We start from the raw sequence: 23,953 nt of genomic DNA, 5'->3' as shown, positions 1-23,953 counted from the left end.
GTATTTTGAATGCCTTTGAGGAAAGGCAGAGCTGTCTGTTCCTGAATAAATGTCTGCCCAACCCCCACCCTCGGTAAAGACCCTTAGTATGTGTGTGTGCACTTCCGAGAGAGAAAAATCAATACCTTCCTGGAGAGATGGAAATTGAGCTATGTCAAGGCATACATTCATTGTCTGACAGCACCTTTCTGCCAAGGATCTAATATATTGATCAAATTTCCCTAGCAGAGCATCCCTGCAATAAAAAATAGCAAGACAGGCTAATGGTAGGAATGTTGGCTATACATTTTTTTTTTTTTTTTTTGAACTGTCTCCTTTACCAGAAAAATTAAAACTTGAAATATCTATGCAGGGCACTGACCCTCCTGATGAGTGTCTGCAGTTTCTGGCAGAGGTCACAAACAACACGCTCTCTTATCTGTTTCTGCGGTCTACCTGCTCTTTGCTGAGGGTGAGAAATGGTTTTCTCCGTTGGAGCACTCCTGTCAAAGGCAGGGTTCCCCCTGTTCCTCTTCTTTACCCCACCTCTTCTGCCCAACCCCCCTCCTTCGCTGAGCCAAAGTAACATTCCCCTTTTCCCCAGTAACAGCAGCGGTGTGTGGGTGGCTATTTGGCTGCAGCTCTATATAGCTACAGAAGTTGTACCTTTCCATTGTGCACATGCTGTTTTGATTGCTCAAGACCTTTATTATGGTGGTGGTTGTTGTTAAAAGGTCGGGGTGATGATGGAAAGGAGGAGAAATGGCTCTCTGCGTGGCACGGCTCTTTCAGGCATGCTCATTCCCAGCTCAGAGTAATGACACACAAGCATGAGGGGTAATGGCTGAAACTGTTCACCCTTGATGAGACTGCTTTCAGCCACTAAAGAGGAAGGGACATGGAGAAGCACAGGGAGGATGTGCCTGTACTTTTAAATAAACTGCCTTGTGACGCAGAAGGCCTGTGAAACACAGTAGTTATTTAACCCTAGGTACATGGAAAATTACTCACATGATTTTGGGTTTTTTGGATTTTTTTTGGCCTAATGACTCTACTAATCCAAAGGGAAATTATTCCGATTAAATGACTAATCTAAAACACATTTTTCAACTGTGTCTTGGGCAAGGAAGTATCTAAAGAGAGATAATAATTTATTATTTAACATTTCGACAGGTCCACAGAAGTAGGAGTCATTTCAAGTGCAAATAAAGAACTGTGCTATTTTTAACACCTCCTAGATTTTAACAGAACCTAAACCAGGCTTTGTTAGAAGAAAAGACAGGTTTATGGTCTTTTCCTCTCAGGTTTTCAATAAAGATTTGATAATCAAAATAATACGTAAAAAGAAATTTCTGAATAGATGTACCTGTTAAAAGAGAGAAATTCTACAGATAGTTAAAGAAGATTTCAAATAATGTAATATTACTTTGCTATAATAAGGATATTATTTTCCTTTGTATATGAGAAATATTATCCTATTGGGACATATCATTCAATGTGCAACAAATCTAATACAGGGCTTTTAACTTTTTGCAATGTTTTCAAATATTTCATACACACTACTTTATTTGATAAGCATGCATTCTCATCAGATAGGGAGGGAGGGGAATTATTATCCCCATTTTATTGATGAGGACATGGAGACCAAGGTTGCAGAGCAAGATAATAATAGAGTTGGAACATACTTCCCAACAGCTAATGTACTGTAACATACTACATTTTTAGACCTAAAAACTTACCACATTTTTGTCATACACTTACCTTCATTTTCTTTCTTTTCTCTGGGACTGAATTTGAGCCCATAGAAGTCCTTGAAAAATTTTGATGTATAATGTTTTTATCATCTTTCTGAGGGAGTGACAGATGAGGTTTTCTTCTCTTTGTTGTGAGAATGGATTTTATGTTGCAACTTCACAGGCCCAAAAGGGGAGAATTAGCCTGGTTTTGCCTTATACTACTTTCCAGTACCATTGCTTGAAGTAACTTATACTGTGATTAATTTCAGTAATGATGGAGGGATTAACATGGGCATGTCAAGTTAGATTTTCACAACTCCAAAATAAGAGTTTGAGTAATAATACCTTTATGTAACAATCTGCTTCTTATCCCTTTTATTTTTCTTATACTGTGCAGTTTAACTTTTTACTATCGCACATATTTTGTTTTAAAATCTGGTTTCATCAATGTATCATAAATAAATTGAATGTGGGGGTTCTCATTTCTTTTGTATCCCTACATCTAAAATCTTTTAATCTTTAGCTTCCTCCTGAAACTTTCTCCATTTAAAAATATTTCATACTCCATTTTTTGCTGAATACTATGTATTTATTGCCTGCCTTCCACGTTGTCTTCTTAATACTCTGCAAGTGTCCATGCTAATTAATTCCTTCATTTATGCATTTAGACATCTCCACAGCTAACATGTATTGTGCTTCAATAATTCTTGTCACATTGTGCTGTAGTTATCTGTTTCTCCTTCCAGGTTTGAACTCTCTGACGGCAGATACTGTGTGTCTATAATCTTTTCATCTTGGGGAATAGCTGGTACATAGTTGGTGTTTACTGACATGCCAGGTACCTGTCAGGTAATGACTAAATGTTAATTAGTGGTAAAGAAACAACACTGATTTCTTTTACTTTCTGTTTTAATCATTTTTCTCATAAACGAAAGGCTTGAAATATTTAAAAGAATGAGACTCTACCTTTTGGGTGGAGTTTAAAATTGCATTACCTTGCAAGACTCCATTTAGATAAAACAAACAAACAAAAAAACCTATTTTTTGGATGGCTGGATATTGAATCCCCCTGAAGCTATTAAATATTTTATCAATAGGCATAATTTTTTCAGTAGGCTGATATATGCATATTATAATGGTAGGAAACCTTGGGTAGGAATCAATATATACTATATTTTAAATCCTGATAGAAGAAACAGAAAATGACTTTTAAAAGAAATGGATAATTATTTCTATGTTCATTTGAAATTCTGCCTCTGGTTAAAATCAAGTGGCCTTTTTGAAATCATTGGAACAGTAATAACATGCCACTAAATGCTTTTGCTCATTCAATTTTTCATTGGCTTTAAAACCTGGAAACTTTTGAAATACACATCAGGCAGGAGGGTGGTGTGGAGAATGCCTTGAGGTCAGGGCTTTCAGTCTCTTGGTTGCTGTCTGAGGTTTCTGCCAAAGGCCATGAAATATCCCTTCATTAACTGGTTCTTGGTTGCAAATATAATTAAGAACTAGCCATAGTCCAAAATGTTGTGAAAGGATAGCTGTCTCCTGTGGTGGAAAGATAGGGCAAAAGATGCTGCTACTGTAACAGGAGTCCTGTACAATCCCTCTCCTCATTGGTGAGGATTTAATTTAACAAAATGGCTTGGAATAAAGCAGATTTGTGATGCTGGTGGTTTCTGACAGATATCACAATCTTTTGCAGTGCTGGCATGTGCAGGGCATGGTGGCTTGATTCCACGGGGTGGCAAAACCCCTCCCCAAGAACTCTCATGGCAGGCCAGTTCGGTGCACGTTTGTATACACGGTGGCACAGCTATTTTTTTTTAAAGTCATCCCTTCTCTTCCCAGTTGTCCTGCACAGGTCACTCAAGGGTGACAGGAAGTTTACTCCTCCTTGAAGGCTGAAACTGCTGTTGCTGCCACTGCCAAAACAAACCTCAGAGAGACAAGATTTGAACCTGGCTCACTGACTGCTGTCTCTAGACTCTGTGGCACCACTCAGTTTGGGGAAGAAGAAAATACACCTGGTTGCGTTCGAGTCTAGAATTGTAATGAACTTAAGGTGTCCAGATGTATCCTTTTAAAGGGATTGACCCAGTGTTCCAGGAAGCCTTTTGAGAGTAATAAATTATTTACCTTTTCCAAAGGAGATAGGAATAAGAAATCTTCAATTGTGCTCATAGAGATTAGATTTTTAGATAGCAAGACCTTCTTCAAGCAGGGCGGAGGTAGCTGTTTATTTTACACCAAACACATCCTCGGTAGATCTTTGTTTTCACCTAGGTCATTAGTGTATAGTTCTGATTATTCCAAGGTCCCTTGAGCACACCAATTACACTTTGCTGAAGTTGGATGGCGTAGTTAAAAGAAAAATTCAAAACCATCCTGGGCTGGGAAGGAGGGATTTCAAAATACTAATATTTGCCCCTGCAGGATTTGTTACGGCTGATAACCCCTTCCATTATGCAACTCTCCCCTCCTTGGCTCACTATACAGACTTGAACCGTTTGCCAATACTTCTCTTCACAATCCTTGCACTAGTCAAACTGGTCTCCCTGCCATTTCCTGAACATACTATCGAATAAATATTTATCAAGTCCATGCTATGTGCCAGAAACTGTGGTACGTGTTCTACATAAACAGGAGCTCTTGAAGGTAATTCGTAATTATCCATTCTTTTATTTAATCAAGAAATACTTAATGAGTACCTACTATCTGTGAAGGATTCATAGGAATCAACCAAATGGCTGGGGTTAAGGGAAGAGTCTGGAAGAGTGAGAGCATGGCGGCATGGACTGCACAACAGCGTTCCTGGTTCAAATACTCGCTTTTTACTTACTTTCCTTGTAACTTTCATGCCTCTATTTCCCTATCTTTAAATGGGGATAGTAACAGTATTAAGCTCTTAGGTTTTCATCCTGATAAATGAGTTTCTGTGTGCCTGGTAAATAGTAAGAAGTATATAAGTTGCAAGTGTTATTTTAACAAGAAAATGAAGGTATTTTGAATTACTCTCTAGCCTAGAGTATAGCATGTAAGAAGCACAGGGAAAGAGGTGAGGCTAGAAAAGCTAATAGCACTTGGGTTATGAGGGGAGGGAAGGGTATCTTGTAAACATGTGAAGGACTTCCTTGATCTTTCCAGCTGTAGGAAGTCGTTGAAGGGTTTAAGCAGAACAGTGACACAATCACTGTTTGTATAGGCCAGGCTGGTGGCCGTGCAGATAAACCAAAGTGTGTGGGCTGGTAAGAAATCTCGGAGGTAGAATTAATGACAGTTGGTTATGGATAGAAAGTATGAATTAGGAGGAGGAAAGAATGAACAATGATTATCTGGACTAGAAAGGAGCCAGGCTACCTCTTATATCCACGTAACAGAGAGAAATCCAGCATACCTGTGGATACATGAGAATTGACAGGCTTGAGGTGAGAGTTGAGGGAATATTTTCCTAAGACTCCTCGTAGGAAATTCCTCCATAGGAATTGAGTGCACCTGCTAGGAGTGTGCTGGGAAATGAGGGTGTTGGACATTTGAGGAACATGAACATGATCTGAACTACAAGCTGCAGAGAATGAGAGAGAGCATTTGCTAGAGACTTGCTCTAGTGTCAAAACTCTGGTGAGGTTAATGACATTTAATTTTTAATGGCACTGACTGCCTATGTGTGAGGTTTTCTCAGCAGCTCTTGGCCTCTGGAATGCAAAGGAGACATGAATAGCTGAGAGCATTAGGATCAGGATAATCAGATGAAAATAATAATGATACTATGTAACATTTATTGAGGGCTTATTATACACCAAGCACTGTTTCGGTTTGTTTGTTTTTTTCCCAGACTCTCATTCTGTCTCACACACATCTATTTTTTAATTAGAGTGTGCTGTAGCTGCTGTTTGGTTACCTTTTTTCACTTCATGTATCTTGACAATTCTTCTTTCTCAATAAATGTAGACTCATTCATTCAAACTGCATGTTAAATTCCTTCTGTGTGTCAGGCTTTGTATTAAGCTACATCACCCAACAAAATAAAGACTCCTGCCCTCCTGGAGTTTATACCTGTGAGTGGGTCAGAGAGACAGATAATGAACAGCAAAAGTAGACTTTATATTATGTTAGAAGGTGAAGTGCTATGGAAAACAGAAAACGTAGAGTAAGGTAAGAGGGATCAGTAATGGAGTAGGGGCTCCATTTTATTTCCATTGTATGCCTAGGCCTTTTGCCTTGTTTTGTCCTGCCTCACCCCATCCTGCTAAATGACCAGGTGTGGAAGCCAGCCGTGACCATGGCATTGCACCCTGGGGTCCAGGTCAGTCAGACAGAGCCACCTGCGGAGGTCTAGATGGCATGAGGAAGGGAAATTTAGTTTGCCCATTTATAGAGTTCCAGCCAGGAAGGACCCCACTATCCCTCTCCTCTCCCTCTTGTAGCTCCAACATCTATTTCTGTTCTGACATGAACAATTCTATAGATTCACTACAGCATGGTGAAGTTAAGGGCATGGACCACTGTTGATGACTCAGTCCTATCTCCAATGTTGCCATTCTAATCTTCTTTCACAGCCCAGACCCTGGTCAGCAGTGTCTCAGATATGCTAACCCAAATTAGCCAGGTAAGTGTTGCCCATGATTTCCACTTTTGCCCCCACCCACAGTGCTTAGTATCTGATCTGCTCAGCTATCACAGAAGATGCCAGAGAGCAGAACCTGCCCTCAGGCTCAGCAGTATGTTCTGGAAAACAAAGCAGCTGTTTTCTCAGAATGCATCCCTATTTGCACATCTGGCTAGCCTCCTGTTCCCCTCCACAGCAGTCATAGGCAGTGCCCAGGGACATAATCCTTCAGAACCAGGCCAGAAGACCTTCTCATGAGGAATCTCACCCAGACACAGTGGGGCCCACGTGTTCTGACCTTCCCATGGCTCTTGCAGCTTGATCTCCAGACAGGAAATGCACCACAAAAGCCGAAGGGGAGTTAAAAAAGACAGCTCCACATACGAGTTCAGGAAGCTTTGTGTTTTATTGCCCCACCTTTCTCTCACTTCCTGTCAGCTGAACAGAGCAAGGAGCCAAGGACTGAGGCTTCCAAGCCAGGATGTCTTCCTCAGTTAGGGGAATAAAGCCACACCCTAAGGGAAAGAGGCATTCTTTTGACATTATACGCTGCTCCTAGTTTTTATCCCAGCATGATGGTTGGCCTGTGTCTAGATCTTCAGAGAATATGTATCAACTTCTATTAAGAACCACATTTGTTTGGGCTGAGGGAGGCTGCTGATTGAGAAAAATGAGGCCCCTAAAATAGGCCCCTTCACCTCTTTTCCATGGGCCTCTCAGAAACTTTTCTCATCCCCTGCCTTATGAACTTCAAACTTGGTTTCTTAACTGCCATTTCCAGACTTCATTGTATTCTAACGATCTTTTTTTAAAATGCAATTTTATTGAGATATATTCACATACCATAGTCTATCCAAAGTGTACAATCAATGGCTTGCAGTCTCATCACATAGTTGTGCCTTCATCACCACAATCAATTTTAGAACATTTTCATTACTCCAGAAAAAGAGAGAGAGAACCCAAAACATCCTCTACCCTTTATACTCCCCATCATTGACCCCTAGCATTGATGTGGTATATTTGTTGCAGTTGATGAAAGAATAGTAAGATATTACTGTTAACCATAGCCTATAATTTGCAGTAGGTGCTTTTTTTTTCCCATATACCCCTCTATTATTAACTCCTTATAATAGTTTTGTACATTTGTCCTAATTCATGGAAGAACTTTTTAATATTTGTACTGTTAATCACAGCAATCATCCACCACAAGATTTACTGTGTTATACAGTCCCATGCTTTAACCTCTGCCTTTCATTCTGGTGACATAAATGACTCTAAACTTCCCTTATCAACCCCATTTGCACACCATTCAGCACTGTTAAGCACTGTTTCAAGGGCTTTACATACATTATCTCATTTAATTAGATGCAGGCAGTTCTCAAAGTTGTGTGAAATGTACTAATTAATGGCACATTAAGTGACCAAATTCAAGTCAGTAATTAAAAGTTTAGCCGTTTGGCATGTTATTTATATGATTGTTAAATGTGAATTGTGTTTCTCTAGCCTCAAAAATCTGTGGGGAAAATGAGGGCCAAAATAGCAGAACAAAACAAAATGTTTCTCTGGCTCTGTCCTATTCACTCTGAAAAACTCTCCTCAAATTCTTTCCTGCTTGTTCTGAAAATCCACAGAGGTCATGATCTAGTCCTCTTATGTGCACATGCTTTTCCCCTCTCCTGTTTTGGTTTGTTACAGGATTGTCTCCCATGCTACCCCAAGGCCAACATACTGCTGGTAAATGCTTCCAAACATGCAAAGAAGCTGCCAGAGGGACAATGCTCACCAAAGGCACCAGTGTCTCCTTGATGCCGCTGCAGTGGGGTGTGCTCGTCTGCGCCTTCTCTGATCCAGGTGTGGCTGGTCTGCTGTGTCCATTCTCTCTCACGTGTCCACTGTGGCTTGACCCCCTATTTGTGTCTCCCCCACTTAGAATGCAAAGCATCACACTTTGTTTGTTTATTATTTTTTATAAAGATTTATTCACATACCATACAATCATCCAAAGTGTATAATCCGTTGTTCACATTACCATCATATAGTTGTTCCATTATTTTTTAATATTTTCCTTGTACCAGAAAAAGTGAAAGCAAGAATAAAAAGTTAAGAGTAAAAACAGAACACCCAAATTGTCCCTCCTGCCCTATTTTTCCTTTAGTTTTTTTGCCCGTTTTTCTATTCATCCATCCATACACTGGATAAAGAGGAGTGTGGTCCATATGGCTTTCCCAATCACATTGTCACCCCTCATAAGCTACATTTTTATACAATCATCTTCAAGGCTACTGGTTTGTAGTTTGATAGTTTCAGCTATTTACTATTAGCTATTCCAATTCATTAAAACCTAAAAAGGGTTGTCTATATTGTGCGTAAGAGTGCCCACCAGAGTGACCTCTCGGCTCCTTTTGGAATCTCTTAGCCACTGAAACTTATTTCATTTCATTTCACATCCCCCTTTTAGTCAAGAAAATGTTCTCCATCCCATGATGCCGGGTCTAGATTCCTCCCCGGGAGCCTTATTCCATGTTGCCAGGGAGATTTATACCCCTGGGTGTCAGATCCCACGTAGGGGGGAGGGCAGTGATTTCACCTTTCAAGTTGGCTTAGCTAGAGAGAGAGGGCCACATCTGAGCAACAAAGAGGCATTCAGGAGGAGACTCTTAGGTACAATTATAAGCAGGCCTAGCCTCTCCTTTGGGGTAATAGGCTTCCCAAGGGCAAGTCCCGTGATAGAGGGTTCGGCACATCAAACCGCCAGTCCTCAATGTTTGTGAGAACATCAGCAACCATCCAGGTGGGGAAGCCCAACACCTCTGCATTTTTCCCCAGCTCCTCAGGGGGGCTTTGCATATTGCACTTTGTTTTTGCCCACTCTTCTGCAGGTCCTGCTCCCTAGGCTCAGCTGGGCTGGAGGACAATTGAAGTGACAGATGCTATGTGGGATTTAATCATCCCTTCCCGTGACACTTGCTTTGAGCCAGAGTCCTTGAGCCAAACTTGGGAGCCTCACCTCTCTTTACCCTTAGTCAGATGGCTGTTATGATGCCCCTTGGTGCAAATAAAACCTCTTCTATACCCAGACATGCCCAGAAATGTCAACAGGAATCCTGGAGTGAATGTAGCTTAGCTTCTCAAACCAAGAGTACTGCTTCCTATGATATATATTTAAATTAAAATTTGTACAAAGCCTTGTGGCTCACACTCCTTTTATCCAGTGTTTGGATGGATGAGTAGAAAAATGGGGACCAAAAACTAAATGAAAAATAGGGTGGGGGGGATGATTTGGGTGTTCTTTCTTACTTTTTATTTTTTTATTCTTATTTTCACTTTTTCTGGTACAAGGAAACTGTTCAAAAAATAGATTGGGGTGATGATGAATGCACAGCTATATGACAGCACTGTGAACAATTGATTGTACACTTTGGATGATTGTATGGTATGTGAATATATCTCAATAAAATTGAATTTAAAAAAATTTAAAAAAAACTGTCTCTATAGAAAGAAGCTTATCATGAATAACTGTCGGGTTAGTCTGTTAACTGGGCCTGCCACTCAAGCTTTGAAATAACATCTTCTATCCTATAAGAAAGGACTTTCTCCATACACTTCAACTTTAGTTTCTACTCCTTCTAAGCCTGCTACGTTCAATGAGAGGTTTTATTTCAGTCTACAGCCCTTTGGTCAATCATATCCTCTCACTGCAGATAATGCATCCATGCCCAGTAATATTCAGCAATAGTACTTCTTTATTTCTTTTTCTTGTAAGAGTCTCTATCATTAAAGTAATTACAAATGTTTGTACCTACTCCTCACTATGACAGTTTTCACTTTTACCACTGTAAAAAAAAAGGTTGACTGTAGTCATACCTGGGTGTCTTTGATCTAATCTTCCTCCAGGTGTGATACCTTTATCCCTACCCAAAATATCAATCTAAAGTTGGTTAATCAAGTAACCAAAGAACAAATACTTTTCGAGTGCCTCTTATATGTCCTATACTAGCAGAAAACAGACACAAGGAAATTACTTTTTTGGTAATTGTTATTTGAAAATCTTCAAACTCAGAGGATTTAAATCTTCCATTCAAGAAACACTGAATACTCACTCTGTCAGGTACCATGCCGGGCACTAGGAGCTACAGCAGAAAGCAAAACAGATACAATCTCTAACTTCTTCAAGTCGACCTTCTGGTGGAGAACCCAGATCTTAAACATATAATCATACAAATAAATGTATTATCACAAACTTTAGTAAGAACTGTAAAAGAAATTTACAGGGTGGTATGTATGATAGGCAGAGCCTAAACTAGATTGGGCATGGATGGTCCTGATATTTAAGTTGAAGTCTGCAGGATGAATAGGAAGAACATCCCATGCAGAATAGCTCATGCAAAGGCCCTGAAGTAGAAAGGGGCTTGGTGACTCAAGGAAACTGGAGAAAAGACCAGTGAAGCTGGAGCACAGTGAATTAGGAGGAAGGTGGGACCAGATGAAGGGGAGAGAGGGCAAGCGCCAGCTCTGTAGGGCAGGGTAAGATTCTGGATTCTGTCATAACTGGCATCGGATGCACTGAAGGATTTCAAGTAGGAGGAAGGTGTGATCAGATTTAGGTTTTAAAAGATCACTCTGGCTGTTGTGTGGACAATGGAGTAGAGACGGAGCCAGAGTGGAAGAGGGACATCAGCTAGGAAGCTATTATTGCAGTCCAGGTAAGAGATGATGGTAGCTTTAATGAGGCTGATGCCTTAGAGACTGGGAAGAGGGAACAGATTCAAGAAATGATTTGGAAATAGATTCAATAAGGTTCTTTTTTTTTTTTTTTTTTTAAATTCAGTTTTATTGAAATACATTCATACACCGTACAATCATCCATGGTATACAATCCACTGTCCACAGTATGATAACATAGTTTTGCGTTCATCACCACAATCTATCTCTGAACATTTTCCTTACATCAGAAAGAACCAGAACAAGAATAAAAAATAAAAGTGAAAAAAGAACACCCAAATCATCCCCCCATCCCACCCCATTTGTCATTTAGTTTTTATCCCCATTTTTCTACTCATCCATACACTAGATAAAGGGGGTGTGATCCACAAGGTCTTCACAATCACACTGTCACCCCTTATAATCTACATTATTATATAATTGTCTTCAGGAGTCCAGACTGCTGGGTTGGAGTTTGGTAGTTTCAGGTATTTACTTCTAGCTATTCCAATACATTAAAGCCTAAGAGGTGTTATCTATATAGTGCATAAGAATGTCCACCAGAGTGACCTCTCGACTCCATTTGAAATCTCTCAGCCACTGAAACTATTTTGTCTCATTTTGCATCCCCCTTTTGGTCAAGAAGATACTCTCAGTCCCATGATGCCGGGTCCACATTCATCCCTGGGAGTCATATTCTGCATTGCCAGGGAGATTTACACCCCTGGGAGTCGGGTCCCACGTAGCGGGGAGGGCAGCGAGTTCACCTGTCGAGATGGCTCAGTTAGAGAGAGAGAGGACCACATCTGAGCAACAAAGAGGTACTCAGGGGGAGACTCTTAGGCACCATTACATGCAAGTTTAGACTCTCCTCTGTGGTAATGAACTTCATAAGGGCAAGTCCCATGCTCGAGGGCTCAGCACATCAAACCGCCAGTCCCAATGTTTGTGACAACATCAACACCAGTCCAGGTGAGGATGTCCAACACATCTGCACCTTCCCCCAGATCCTCGGGGCTGGGGAGGGGGAGGCTGTAAATATATTTTTTATTATCTGCCCAAATTACTCTGGGATGTGTCACTATTTCACTCCAGCCTATACTAACCTACCGTATCTCACTTCCTATTCAAAGTTCCATGCAATTGTGGTGTTTGAACAAATCGACTGTAGAGTTGTACCGTTTAGAAAATTTAGATCCTGCACCAAATAGATATCTATTCCCTTGGTCTCATATGGAAGTTGAAGTTTTAAAACACAATCAGTTTCAACCTTTACCCTTTGGCCTGGCTTGCCCTGGTCTTAACCAGACCTGCTTCATTCATATCACTAATTGAAGTCTGGGCTCTTTTTCAGCCTTTTTTTTTTTTTTTTGACAGTGGCTGTATGCACTAATACTGACATTCATATCTGCCGAGCTCTAGCTCTGAGTTTCAGGTGTCTCAGAGATATGCATTGTTCCAGAGACCAATCAGGTTATACGCTAGGGGATCAGCATCTCAAAGTTTAGAGATAGGCATTACAATTCAGGGATAGAGTTAACTGCTGTAAGAGCTTACAATCTAGGGACTATTACAATTATTATGTCCACATTAGGCTGTGTTCTAAGATTCAATTCTGAGTTTACACATTGTAGTTAATCCATATTGGTGAGGCATCATCCCTCTCACAATGTTTTCTCCAACACTTTTACTCCTATATATATATTTTCCTACAATTTTATAGAGTTGTATTTACAAACCATACATTTATCCACAGTGTACAATCAGTTGTTCATGGTATCATCATAAAGTTGTACATTTATCACCACAATCAGCACTTGAACATACTGATTACTACAAGAAAAATTGTTTTTTTTTTAGCAACAAGAAAAAAATGATAAAAAGAAAAATGTCATACAATACAATATACTAGTAAGGACAGCAAACAACACCACTACCAAGAATCCCATATTCCTCCCCTATATCCCCCTCTCATATACATTTAGCATTGGCATATTGCCTTTGTTACATTTAATGGAGGTATATTACAATGTTACTTTTGACCATAGACTCCAGTTTGCTTTGATTATGTTTTTTCCTGAATACCCTCCACTTTTCAACTTTCTACATGGTTGACATTCATTTGCTTTCCCACATGCAAAAACATTTTTATATTTCAACAAGGTTCTTTCTAGGGTAATATGAAAAGAAAGTATTAACGGCTATAGATAACTGAATTATTTAGGTTCTGACACAAATAATCAAAAGTTAGTCACCTGTTCAGTGGAGTCAGTACTGTCCCAGTACTTCTCAGCATATACAATTAAACAAGACCCAAATCCCCAATTTATGTGCACATAGAAAAATCACCTTTCATTGTAGTGCATGCCTTGCCTGGGGCTGTGTGGATTATTTCAGGAAGTTCATTTGAAAGTTGCTTTTATTTTTTTCGAGCTGTCATCAGAAACCAGCTTTTAGAGATATACAGAGAGCAGGACCAGGAAATGATGAATGTTTTTCTTAATTAAGAAGCCACTGTCTTGCTTGGTGTCTCCTCCCCCATTCTTTGCTTCTTCCTTGACATTCACTAGCAAGAGCCCGTAGGAGTTATCTTTAAAATACACCTGCCCAATAGACACTCAAATCTATATTCCTTACACACTCCCAGTTGCACTGACATACTCGCCCCTTTATGCAGACACACCCATCTCCCTATCTCCCCGGATCCAACTGATTCTTCTCATGGCCCTCTTTTCCCTCCTTCCACCCAGACCACAGTTCCCAGAATACAGCTGGAAAGACATAAGATGGAATGTACTATAAATTGGTGGGAAGGATAAGCTGGGCATCCCTTACCGGTTTTTCTTAATATCAATCTGTCATGCAAAGGAGAGGAACTCCACTCCCTTAGAGTCAATTCAAAACATCTCCCTGTTTTGATGGGAGTCAGGGCTTTTGGCAGCTTGTGGAGGGGACTTGTAGGAGGGGGTCTTGTCTCAGAGGCCTGTATCCCAGTGTCAGAAGTACTAAAGTCTTACAAGATAGGGATACACTTTAGCTCCAACCTCTAGCTTCCTCTAACTTCTCAAATATGTAAACTTAAAAAGACAAAGGAATTACAAATGTAATTCCAAATGTTGACATTAGTTCCCTCTGGGTGATGAGCTAGAAGCTCATTTTTTCTGCTTCTTTACACTTTTCTGCACTTTCTAAATTCTTTACAATGAGTGTGTATTCATTTGATAATTAAGAGAAAAAAAAAAACAGTATTCCCCTGAGGTTGGGAATTTTTGATTTGCTATCCTTCCCACAGAATGGAATAACAAAAGGCTCTTATGTATCCCAGTAGGACAACGGAATCACAGCGGCAGGCCTGATCACAAGACCCCCACTTCCTGAAGGCTCCAGACTTCTCATTCTCCTAGATAGTCTATTTTTCTTTGCTTGTAGTTCTCTCACTCCAACTGAAGTTCCCAACCATCCCAAGTACTGGAAGGAGAGTCCAAATTCTGATGACATGTTTTTCTTAGAATGGATCTGAATGGATCAAAAAAAAAAAAAAAAAAAAAAAAAGGGCCTCCTTATCACTTGAGAAAAAAAGCATACAGTATATTAACGAACCTATTTACGTGCTATGTGGAGTCTACTATGTTAAGTGCTGTTAAAAATGAATAAAATAAGGATGGTTCCTGTCCCTAAGGAGCTAGCTGCAATTTGGGAAATATTATTTCTCCAACTTTAAAGACATAGTGTTGGCAGAAAACAGTGATTCTTTTTTTTTGATCAAGATGTCTGTGGGATTCTTAAAAGACAAAGCCATACCAAAGTGAACTACAGGATGGCTTGCAGCAATTTTTATAGCCTGGAAAACACACACACACACACACAGAAAAAGCTCTTTTAACTAAACAAAACAAATAATGCAAACCACTATTCCCCAATCGCTTTGATTCAATAACAAAATAACCTGTATCTTACACTTTTTCATTCATTGCAGGGTTGTTTTATTTGTTCTGTTTTGTGGTCAGTCTTAGGCACAGATAAACCACTCCAGCAATTTTAAGCAGCAAGGGCTGAAGAAAGGGAAATAGGTGCTTACGAAGTCATTGGAAGGGCTGGGGGAGTGGGCTGCTGTCTGAGGAATCAGGAAGGCCCTGGAGAAAGTCCTGGCTCCAGGGTGTTGTTCATGCCTCATCTAGTTTGGTCACAATATCACCTTGGTGCCCTGTAACCTAAATATAACTTACAAAGTTTACTACCTCCAACACAGCTATATAAAATATTACAAAAAAAGGAAAGAGTAAACAAAGGAAATTGGTTAATATAGACATAACAAAGCAAGGAAGAAAATTGGGGTAGCTAGAACAGACCTTATTTCTGGTCTCAAGCCCATAGTTGGTATTTAAAACTTTCTTTCACTCCTATCTCATGCTCCCTTTTTTTTTTTTTAACCCTCAGCCAGCTACTCTGTTAGTCATGTTACTGTGCCTAATGGGTTAATTCAAACCTTCATTCTGAGAGTTCTGAGTCCTAGCTGATACTGCCTATATTGGGCTATGTCTTCCAGTAACTTTCACCACTGGACAGAGCAGCACAAGGAAGGTGCCCTAAAGGTTCCCCTTGGTTACAGACCCAAGCGTACCTACCAACCCTCATCTGTAGCAGAAACTCTGTTACCCTTTGAAAATTGAGGCCAGTCACTTCAACAACATAGGAACTCCCTCTTGCTTGTTGGTTTAACATACTGAAGAGCTAATATTGGCTAAACAGCTGTCTCAACTCACTTTAATGGAACCACTGTTGAGTCCCCCAGTTGGAAACAATCTTTCCCTGGTTATTAAGCCTTCTAAACCAGCAGAGAGCCGAGAATCATGAGGAAGGGACATAAAAACTTTGTGATTGGGTCCTTAAGTGTAGTAGTGAGTGGTGATACTCCCATTCCACTCCTTTGCTTTTAGACTCATGTTGTCTGACTGGGAGAGGTAGCACCATATATTGGCTACTGATTAGAGCATCATCTCATTCTATACATAGCATCCTAACTTCTCAGAGTGGTATCTAATAGCCGGTACCATAACTGTCTACAATAGGCTATTCCACCAGTCCATAAGGGCATATGCTATAAGGAATAGGATACATAGTAAGACCAGGCATCTTCCTTTCACTTCTTCTGGAGAAGAAATATTGAGTGGGACACCGTGATGGTGAATAAAAGCATTCAGTAAGTTCACAGATGGTATTGCTGGTAGAAACATGGTTGGAAGAAAGGGCAACTCTATATATAGAATAAGCATCTATTCCAGAGAGAGTAAGTAGCTGTTTATTCTCATCCCTATCCCCCATGATGGAAAGAGATGAATGTAACCAGCCTGCTACCAGATACTTGAATGGTCCGGCCCCATCCAAACTATGGTACCATATTAGGGACTCAGCATTGGTCTCTGCTGCTGGCAGGTTGAAAAATTATCAGTTGGAAGATTAATTTTGATAAGGGGTAGGCCATATTTTGAGCCCTGAATATTCTCCATTCCTGCTCCTACAGCTCTTTATGCATAGCACATTGACCAGGCATTGGGGTGGCTGGGGAAAGAGGCTGACTGACATCCATAGAGCGGGTCATTACATTATGTGTATCCGATTATTGAGAGCCTGCTAGGCAACAGTCATGGGCAAATTTCTTACTCTCTGACCCATTCAGGGTTCTTGGCTACAAACATAAAACCTGACTCTGGTTAACTTAAACAGAAATCAATTTTATTATGTTAAGTAAAATAAAACGGCTGCCTGCAATGGGCATTGCTGGGAGGAACCCCCTTCTGAGAAAGGATTTTCCAGAAAACAAAAACAATTGAAAAAGCAAGGGTTTTCTGAGAATATGGAACAATGGAATGCACTCTACAGAACTGCATATAAGCAACACCTGGTAATAAACCAGTTATAGCCCATGAGCGACAACTTATCAGAGTGGACAAGCAAACCTTACCAATCAATGTGTATCTGTTCCTAACTTTATAGGACCTACCTATGTAAAATAGAAACTTAATGTCAGCCAATCGGAATATTTCCTCATATGCTTCTACATTTGCCTTGCATAAGCTCCACCTTTCTACTCCCACAGTAGAGCTTCTTTCTACTTTCTAGATGAGATGTTCTCTGATTCATGAATCTCTTAATAAAGCTGTGAGATCCTAAATTACATGAACAGTTTTTCTTTTAACAATTAGATGGCATAAGGTAGCTCACAGGATCAATGTGAAGGCAGGTAAAAGAATGTAAGAAGGCCGGAGCCAAAAAAGGCTCATAGCCAACTATTTGGTTAGGACCCTGCCTTTGGAAGTTCAACTTTGGATGCCATTTTCACTGTTGGACTCTTAATCTGTTGCAGCCTCTGCGAATCTGCTCTTTCTATTGCTGTGTATTTCAGTACTTTCTCATGAGGCAAAATCTCTGGCAGAGGCATCTGATTGGCCAAACCTGGGCCACCTGCTCCCTGCCAAGGTGTTGAGATGGGGATAACTGCCCACATTATGCCAAATGGGAGGTGGAGTCTTGCCTTGCAAGACCCAAGGGATGAGGGATTCTGCCATCTAGGAAGATAGCTACAAATGCAGATAGCTAAAACCTGGTGAATGCCTCAGTTTTCTCATCTGTATAATGGAGATCATCATAATTCCCACAGACTCACTGTGAGGATTCAACTAAATAATGCATGCAAAATACAATGAATCTTAGTTTTGTTATTGCTATTGTTTCTATCATTTTTCAATGTTTTATCTCCTTGTCCTGAGGGCTATTCCTGTAACCTTTAATCCTGGATCAATCCAACTCTCTTTTCCCTTAATTCCTATTCTTGGATTGCTGAGAACTGCTGGAGTAACTGGTAAAACCATGCCAGTTGATTCTATCACAAATGAATAGTTTCCAACCTCAAGGAGCCCTTATTGCTATTCACACATCTCCTGCTCAACCCTGCCTGCTCCCATTTTTCCAAGCAAATGGATGACCGGTCTCCTTCTTTAGAGCAATTTGGCCCCCAACTACACATCTGACCTCATCTCTCTTCTGCCCATCTATCTACAAATTCATATATCTGTACCTTCCCCGCACCCCCAACTCATAGGATGTCAGGTCTTTCCTCTCCTCACTCCTCCATCCCCATAGGTTTTCAAATTTATTTGCAAGTCATCTCCTTTAATTTTTTAATTGAGTTGGCATTCACATAACATAAAGTCAATCATTTTAAAGTGAAGAATTCAGTGGCATTTAGTACATTCCCAACGTTGTAAGTCCATTACCTCTATCTAGTTCAAAACATCTCCATTACTCCAAAATAAAACTTGTACCCTTTCAGCAGTTGCTCCCTATCCCATCCCCTCTTCTCCTTTTAAGGGCTAATTCCTTCCACTGTTTATACTCCTGATCCAGTTACCTTCTGCTTTCTCTGAGCCCTTGTTTGAGCTTACATTCCCTGAATTTTCTCTCTCTCCTGGTCTGCTGTGATTTGCAGTATCAAACGCTGCAGAGACACTTTTTCATGCTCATTGTACATCACTAGTTCTGGGGTTATTTAAATAGGACTTGTATTGTTTTTGTAAATTTGACAAATGTACTTTGTAAAAATTGAACACAACCAGAAAAGTGCAAGAAGTAAAAATCACTTGATATCGCTAACTCACAGATAACCATTCTGGACATCCTTCTTGATCCTGTCTATTTAAATGCAAGTATATTTTATGACTGGTTTTACATAAAGAAAATATGTCCCTTTTCTCTTCTGTATCATCCATTTTTCTTTCTACACTGAATCATTCCCATCAGAATACATACATAAAATCATTTTCCCATCTTAAAACACACACACACACACACAACTCTCTGTTATCACATTCCAATCCAGCTATCACCTGACTGCTCCCCTTTACAGAAACATTTCCTGAAAGAATGATCAATTCTCACTATATTGGCTTCCTTTCCTAATCTCTTTACTGTTTGCTCCAGAGCTCTGTCCTCAGACCTCTTCTCTTTTCTATTTACACTCACTCTCTGGGTGATCTCATCAGAGTCTTAATGGCTTTAAATTGCATTTTTACTTGGTTGACTCACAAATATATATCTCCATCCAGGGCCTCTCTGTTGATTTCCAGACTCCAAATTGTCTATTTGACTTTTCCACCTGGATATGATAGGCAGCCTCAACATAGCACGCCCCAAACTGAACTCCTGAGTTCTACTCCTTACCCCAAACTTGCTCTTTTTGCAATATTCCCTGACCCGATTTTTCTAGTTACTCAGGCAGAAAATCTTGGAGTCATCCTTGATGCCACTGTTTTGTTCACACCCCACATTTAATCTATCGTCAACTCCTGTTGGATCTATCTTCAAAACATATTCAGTTTCCTTTTGGTCCAAGCCATCATCATCTCTCCCTTGGATTATTACAAGTGTCTCTACTTACCTCCCTGCTCTTTCTCATCTCCCCTGAAGACTGTTTTCACACAGCAAAAAAATATAAATCATATGATGTCACTTAAAATCCTCCAGGGACCTGAATTCACTCAGTCTGAGTCTTAACCTTGGCCTACAAGGCCCTAAGTAATTGGGCTCCCAGCTACCCATGGGACCTCCTCTCTCTCCCTCTAACACTCTTTGGCCACGTTGACATCCTTGCTGTTCCTCCAGCACACTCAGCACGTTCCAGTTTCTGGGCCTTTGTACTCGCTGATACCTCTGCTTTGAAACCCCTTTGCCTCCCTCCACTCTTCTGCTTCCCCTATATCTCCAACCCATATTCACATAGTTCTCTCCCTCCTTCTTTCAGGTATCTGGTGAAAAAATCACCTCCTCAGTGAGGCCTTTCCTGACTACCCAATGTAAGAAAATTGTATGGCATTCTTTCTATCCTTTATCCTGCTTTATTTTTCTCCATAGCACTTATCCACATTAAACTGTTGCATACTGGTTTTTTTTTTATTGTCTGAATCCTTCCTTTTGACAGCATGCTTCATGAGGTCAGAGACTTTTATTCACTGCTGTATCCTCAGTGCCTAGAACAGTGCCTGGTAAGTAGTAGATGTTCAATAAACATACAATGAGTGAATGAACATTATAAATGCTCTTTTGTAATTTAGAAAATAGTCTAGTTCCTTAAAAAAAAAAACAAACAAAAAACCCTCAAGATGAATGTGATGATTAGGTTCATGTGTCAACTTGGCCAGGTGACGGTGCCCCGTTGTCTGGTCAAGCAAGCACAGGCCTAACTTACTGTGAGGACATTTCATGGACTTAAATCATCAGTAAGTTGATTGTATCTATGGCTGATTACATCCACAATCAACTGAGGGGAATTTCTTCGGCAATAATGGACATTTAATCTAATCAATTGAAGTCTTTAAAAGGAGAAGTGATGAATTCAGCAGTCAGAAGAGAGAATTTCCATCTCTACTTCAGCTAGCCAGCCTCTCCTGGGGAATTCATCGAAAACCTTCATTGGAGTTGCCAGCTTCCAATCTGCCCTATGGAATTTGGACTTGTGCATCCCTGCAGTTGTGTGAGACACTTTTATAAAATCTCATATTTACAGAAATCTGTTGGTTCTGTTTCTCTAGAGAACCCTAATACAGTGAACTTAAACAAAATTGTGCCAAAATAAAACATTTCTAGAAATAACTGAATTGAATCTTTTGAAACCTCATTTGTAAATTCTTTACATTAGATTTTTTCAGGGGAGGTGGTCATTGCCTGGGTACAATTGTCTAAATGTTTTTAGGTTGTGGGAACTTTTGAGAAATGAGGAAAGCTATGGACGCTTTCTCCAGAAAAATATCTATATAACACTCAAAATTTTGCATGTAATTTTAAGGAGGTTGTTCTACTTTGCTAATGCTGCCAGAATGCAAAACACCAGAAATGGATTGGCTTTTATAAAGGGGGTTTCTTTGGTTCACAGTTATAGTCTTAAGGCCATAAAGTGTCCAAGGTAACACATCAGCAATCGGGTACCTTCACTGGAGGATGGCCAATGGTGTCTGGAAAACCTCTGTTAGCTGGGAAGGCACGTGGCTGGCGTCTGCTCCAAGTTCTGGTTTCAAAATAGATTTCTCCCAGGATGTTCCTCTCTAGGCCACAGCTCCTCTTCAAAAGGTCACTCTCTGTTGCTCTTGGGGCATTTGTCCTCTCTTAGTTTCTCTGGAGCAAGAGTCTGCTTTCAACGGCCGTCTTCAAACTGTCTCTCATCTGTAGCTTCTGTGTGTTCTTCAAAGTGTCCCTCTTGGCTGTAGCAGCTTGTTCCTTCTGTCTGATCTTATATAGTGTGCCAGTAATTTAATTCAGACCCACCCTGAATGGGTGGGCCAACACCTCCATGAAAATTATCCAATCAGAGTCATCACCCACAGTTGGGTGGGGTGCAAAGAATTACAATCTAATTAACACTGATAGGTCAGCCCACACAAGATTACATCAAAGATAATGGCATTTAGGGGACATAATACATTCAAACTGGCACAGAGGTCATGGACCCTCTCCAGCCCATCTATTGAACCTCTATTCATTCTATAAATCTATCATATCTTGAAGCTGGGCTGTGCCCCGTATAATCCTGAGTCTGGGCTCCAGTGAGAAAATAATGCTTATTCAGCTTTGTTGGGAAGTGTAGCTTAAGATTGATCCCCCTGCAGGTCACCATGATCACCTGTGTCATTTTCTCAGGCAACACCCTGACTTTATATTTATCATACATAATTCTAAGTTTTAGAACAGTTACTTCGTGATAAGTATAACCATCCCAAAACTTAAAATTATGTAAAATAAACATAAAGTCTTCAGTTTCAGCACTCATGAATTTCTGGATAATAGCTGAACATGATACAGTCTCACTCCTGGTCATCTTACAACATCTGCACAGAGTGAATACAACTTGATATATGCAAAACCAAAATGCTGTTCACTGCTCAGTCTTCTGTAGTCCTTCATGCAATTAAAACCATTTTCTCTAAGGTTACTAATGACTCCCTGGTTGCTAAATCCAATGGCCTAGAAGTCGCCCTACTCAACTTCTCCATGACATTTGACATTGTTGATCACTGCCTCCTTTATGAAACTATCATCTTTTTATTACTTCCTTGACACTACTCACTCCTACTTGTCTTGCTGTCCACTCTGGCCACATCTCAGTCCTCTTCCTTGTCCCATCTTCTTCATCAGGCTCACTAAACAGGATGTTCCCTTGCCCCCTTTTCTATTCCATTCTAAGTTCTCTCTCTAAGCAGACTTAATAGAACTTAATTATCGCTTAAATGTGGATGGCTTCCCAGTCTTCAGCCCTAATCTCTCTTGCCAGAGCTCTTGATCCATATTTCCTACTACAATACTGCATGTCCCATTGATTCCTAATCATTTATACACATCCAATAATGACACAAATCTGCTCCTTTCTTTCATTGTCTCACTACACAGCATCAGCATCTACCCAGTCCCTACAGTTAGGGTCACATGTCACACCTCGCTCTGTCCATCACTATGACTGGTTTGTATTGTTGCATTAACAGTCAATATAATGTAGTGGTCAAGAGCAAGGACTCAGTCAGATTGCCTGGATTCAAACCCAGCTCTATCACTTACCAGGTGGGTGATCTTGAGCAAGATGCCTAACCTCTTATCTCCACATACCCACCTTTAAAACGGGGATGTCTTAGTAGCTGCCTCTTGGGGTTCTTGTGAGGATTAAATAACTTTGTAAAGCACTTAGAGCAGTGTCTGACAAAAAGTAAATGCTACATAAGTGTTTGTTAATAAATTGGTCTCAGTTTTGTCCCCATTCCAGTCCAACCTCTGCTTACAGAGGTTTTTGAGGGCCAGTGTGCTGGTTTGAATGTATTATGTCCCCCAGAAAAAGCCATATTCTTTGATGCAATCTTTTGGGGCAGACATATTAGTGGGGATTAAATTGGAACATTTGGATTGAGTTGTTTGCATGGAACTGTGCCCCACCCAACTGTAGGTTACTTACTGATGAGATAATTTTCATGGAGGCATGGCCCCCACCCATTCAGGGTGGGCCTTGATCAGTGGAACCATATCAATGAGCTCACAAACAGAAGGAACTCGGTGCAACTGTGAGTGACGTTTTGAAGAGGAGCTACAGCCAAGAGGGACACTTTGAAGAAAGCACAGGAGCTGCAGATGAAAGACAGTTTGAAGACGGCCGTTGAAAGCAGACTCTTGCTCCAGAGAAGCTGAGAGAGGACAAATACCCCAAGTGCAACTAAGAGTGACATTTTTGAGGAACTGCAGCCTAGAGAGGAACGTCCTGGGAGAAAGCCATTTTGAAACCAGAACTTTGGAGCAGATGCCAGCCACGTGCCTTCCCAGTTAACAGAGGTTTTCTGGACACCATTGGCCATCCTCCAGTGAAGGTACCTGATTGCTGGTGTGTTACCTTGGACGCTTTATGGCCTTACAACTGTAACTGTGTAACCAAATAAAACCCTTTTTATAAAAGCCAATCCATTTCTGGTGTTTTGCATTCTGGCAGCATTAGCAAACTAGAACAGCCAGTCATTGTGCTAAGTGCTTTATATGAAGAAACTCAATCCTCATAACTCCTTGTGAGGGAGGTGTTATTATCCCCATTTGAGATATGAGGAAACTGAGGCTTTAGTTTACTAGGTCATACAGCTAGTAAGTGCCAGTGTTGGGATTTAATTCATGTCTGTCTGTTTCCAGAGCCCGTGTTCCAAACCAGGAAGCTACACATTGCTGTTTTCCCAAACCTGAGCTAGTCAGTACTTAAACTCCTTCAAAGACCCACTCACTGCCTAGGCTATCATGACTATTCCTCCACAATCTTGTTCCAATTTAACTGTATTTCCTGCAGCTTCCCTCCATCTGCCCTGCCTTTCTCTCAACCCTTCCCTCCTGACCTCCCTAAGTGCTTTACAATGTTATTTAA

The sequence above is a fragment of the Choloepus didactylus genome, chromosome 2 (assembly GCF_015220235.1).
Source record: "Choloepus didactylus isolate mChoDid1 chromosome 2, mChoDid1.pri, whole genome shotgun sequence".
Lineage (NCBI taxonomy): Eukaryota > Metazoa > Chordata > Mammalia > Pilosa > Megalonychidae > Choloepus > Choloepus didactylus.
This window is presented reverse-complemented; position numbering follows the sequence as displayed.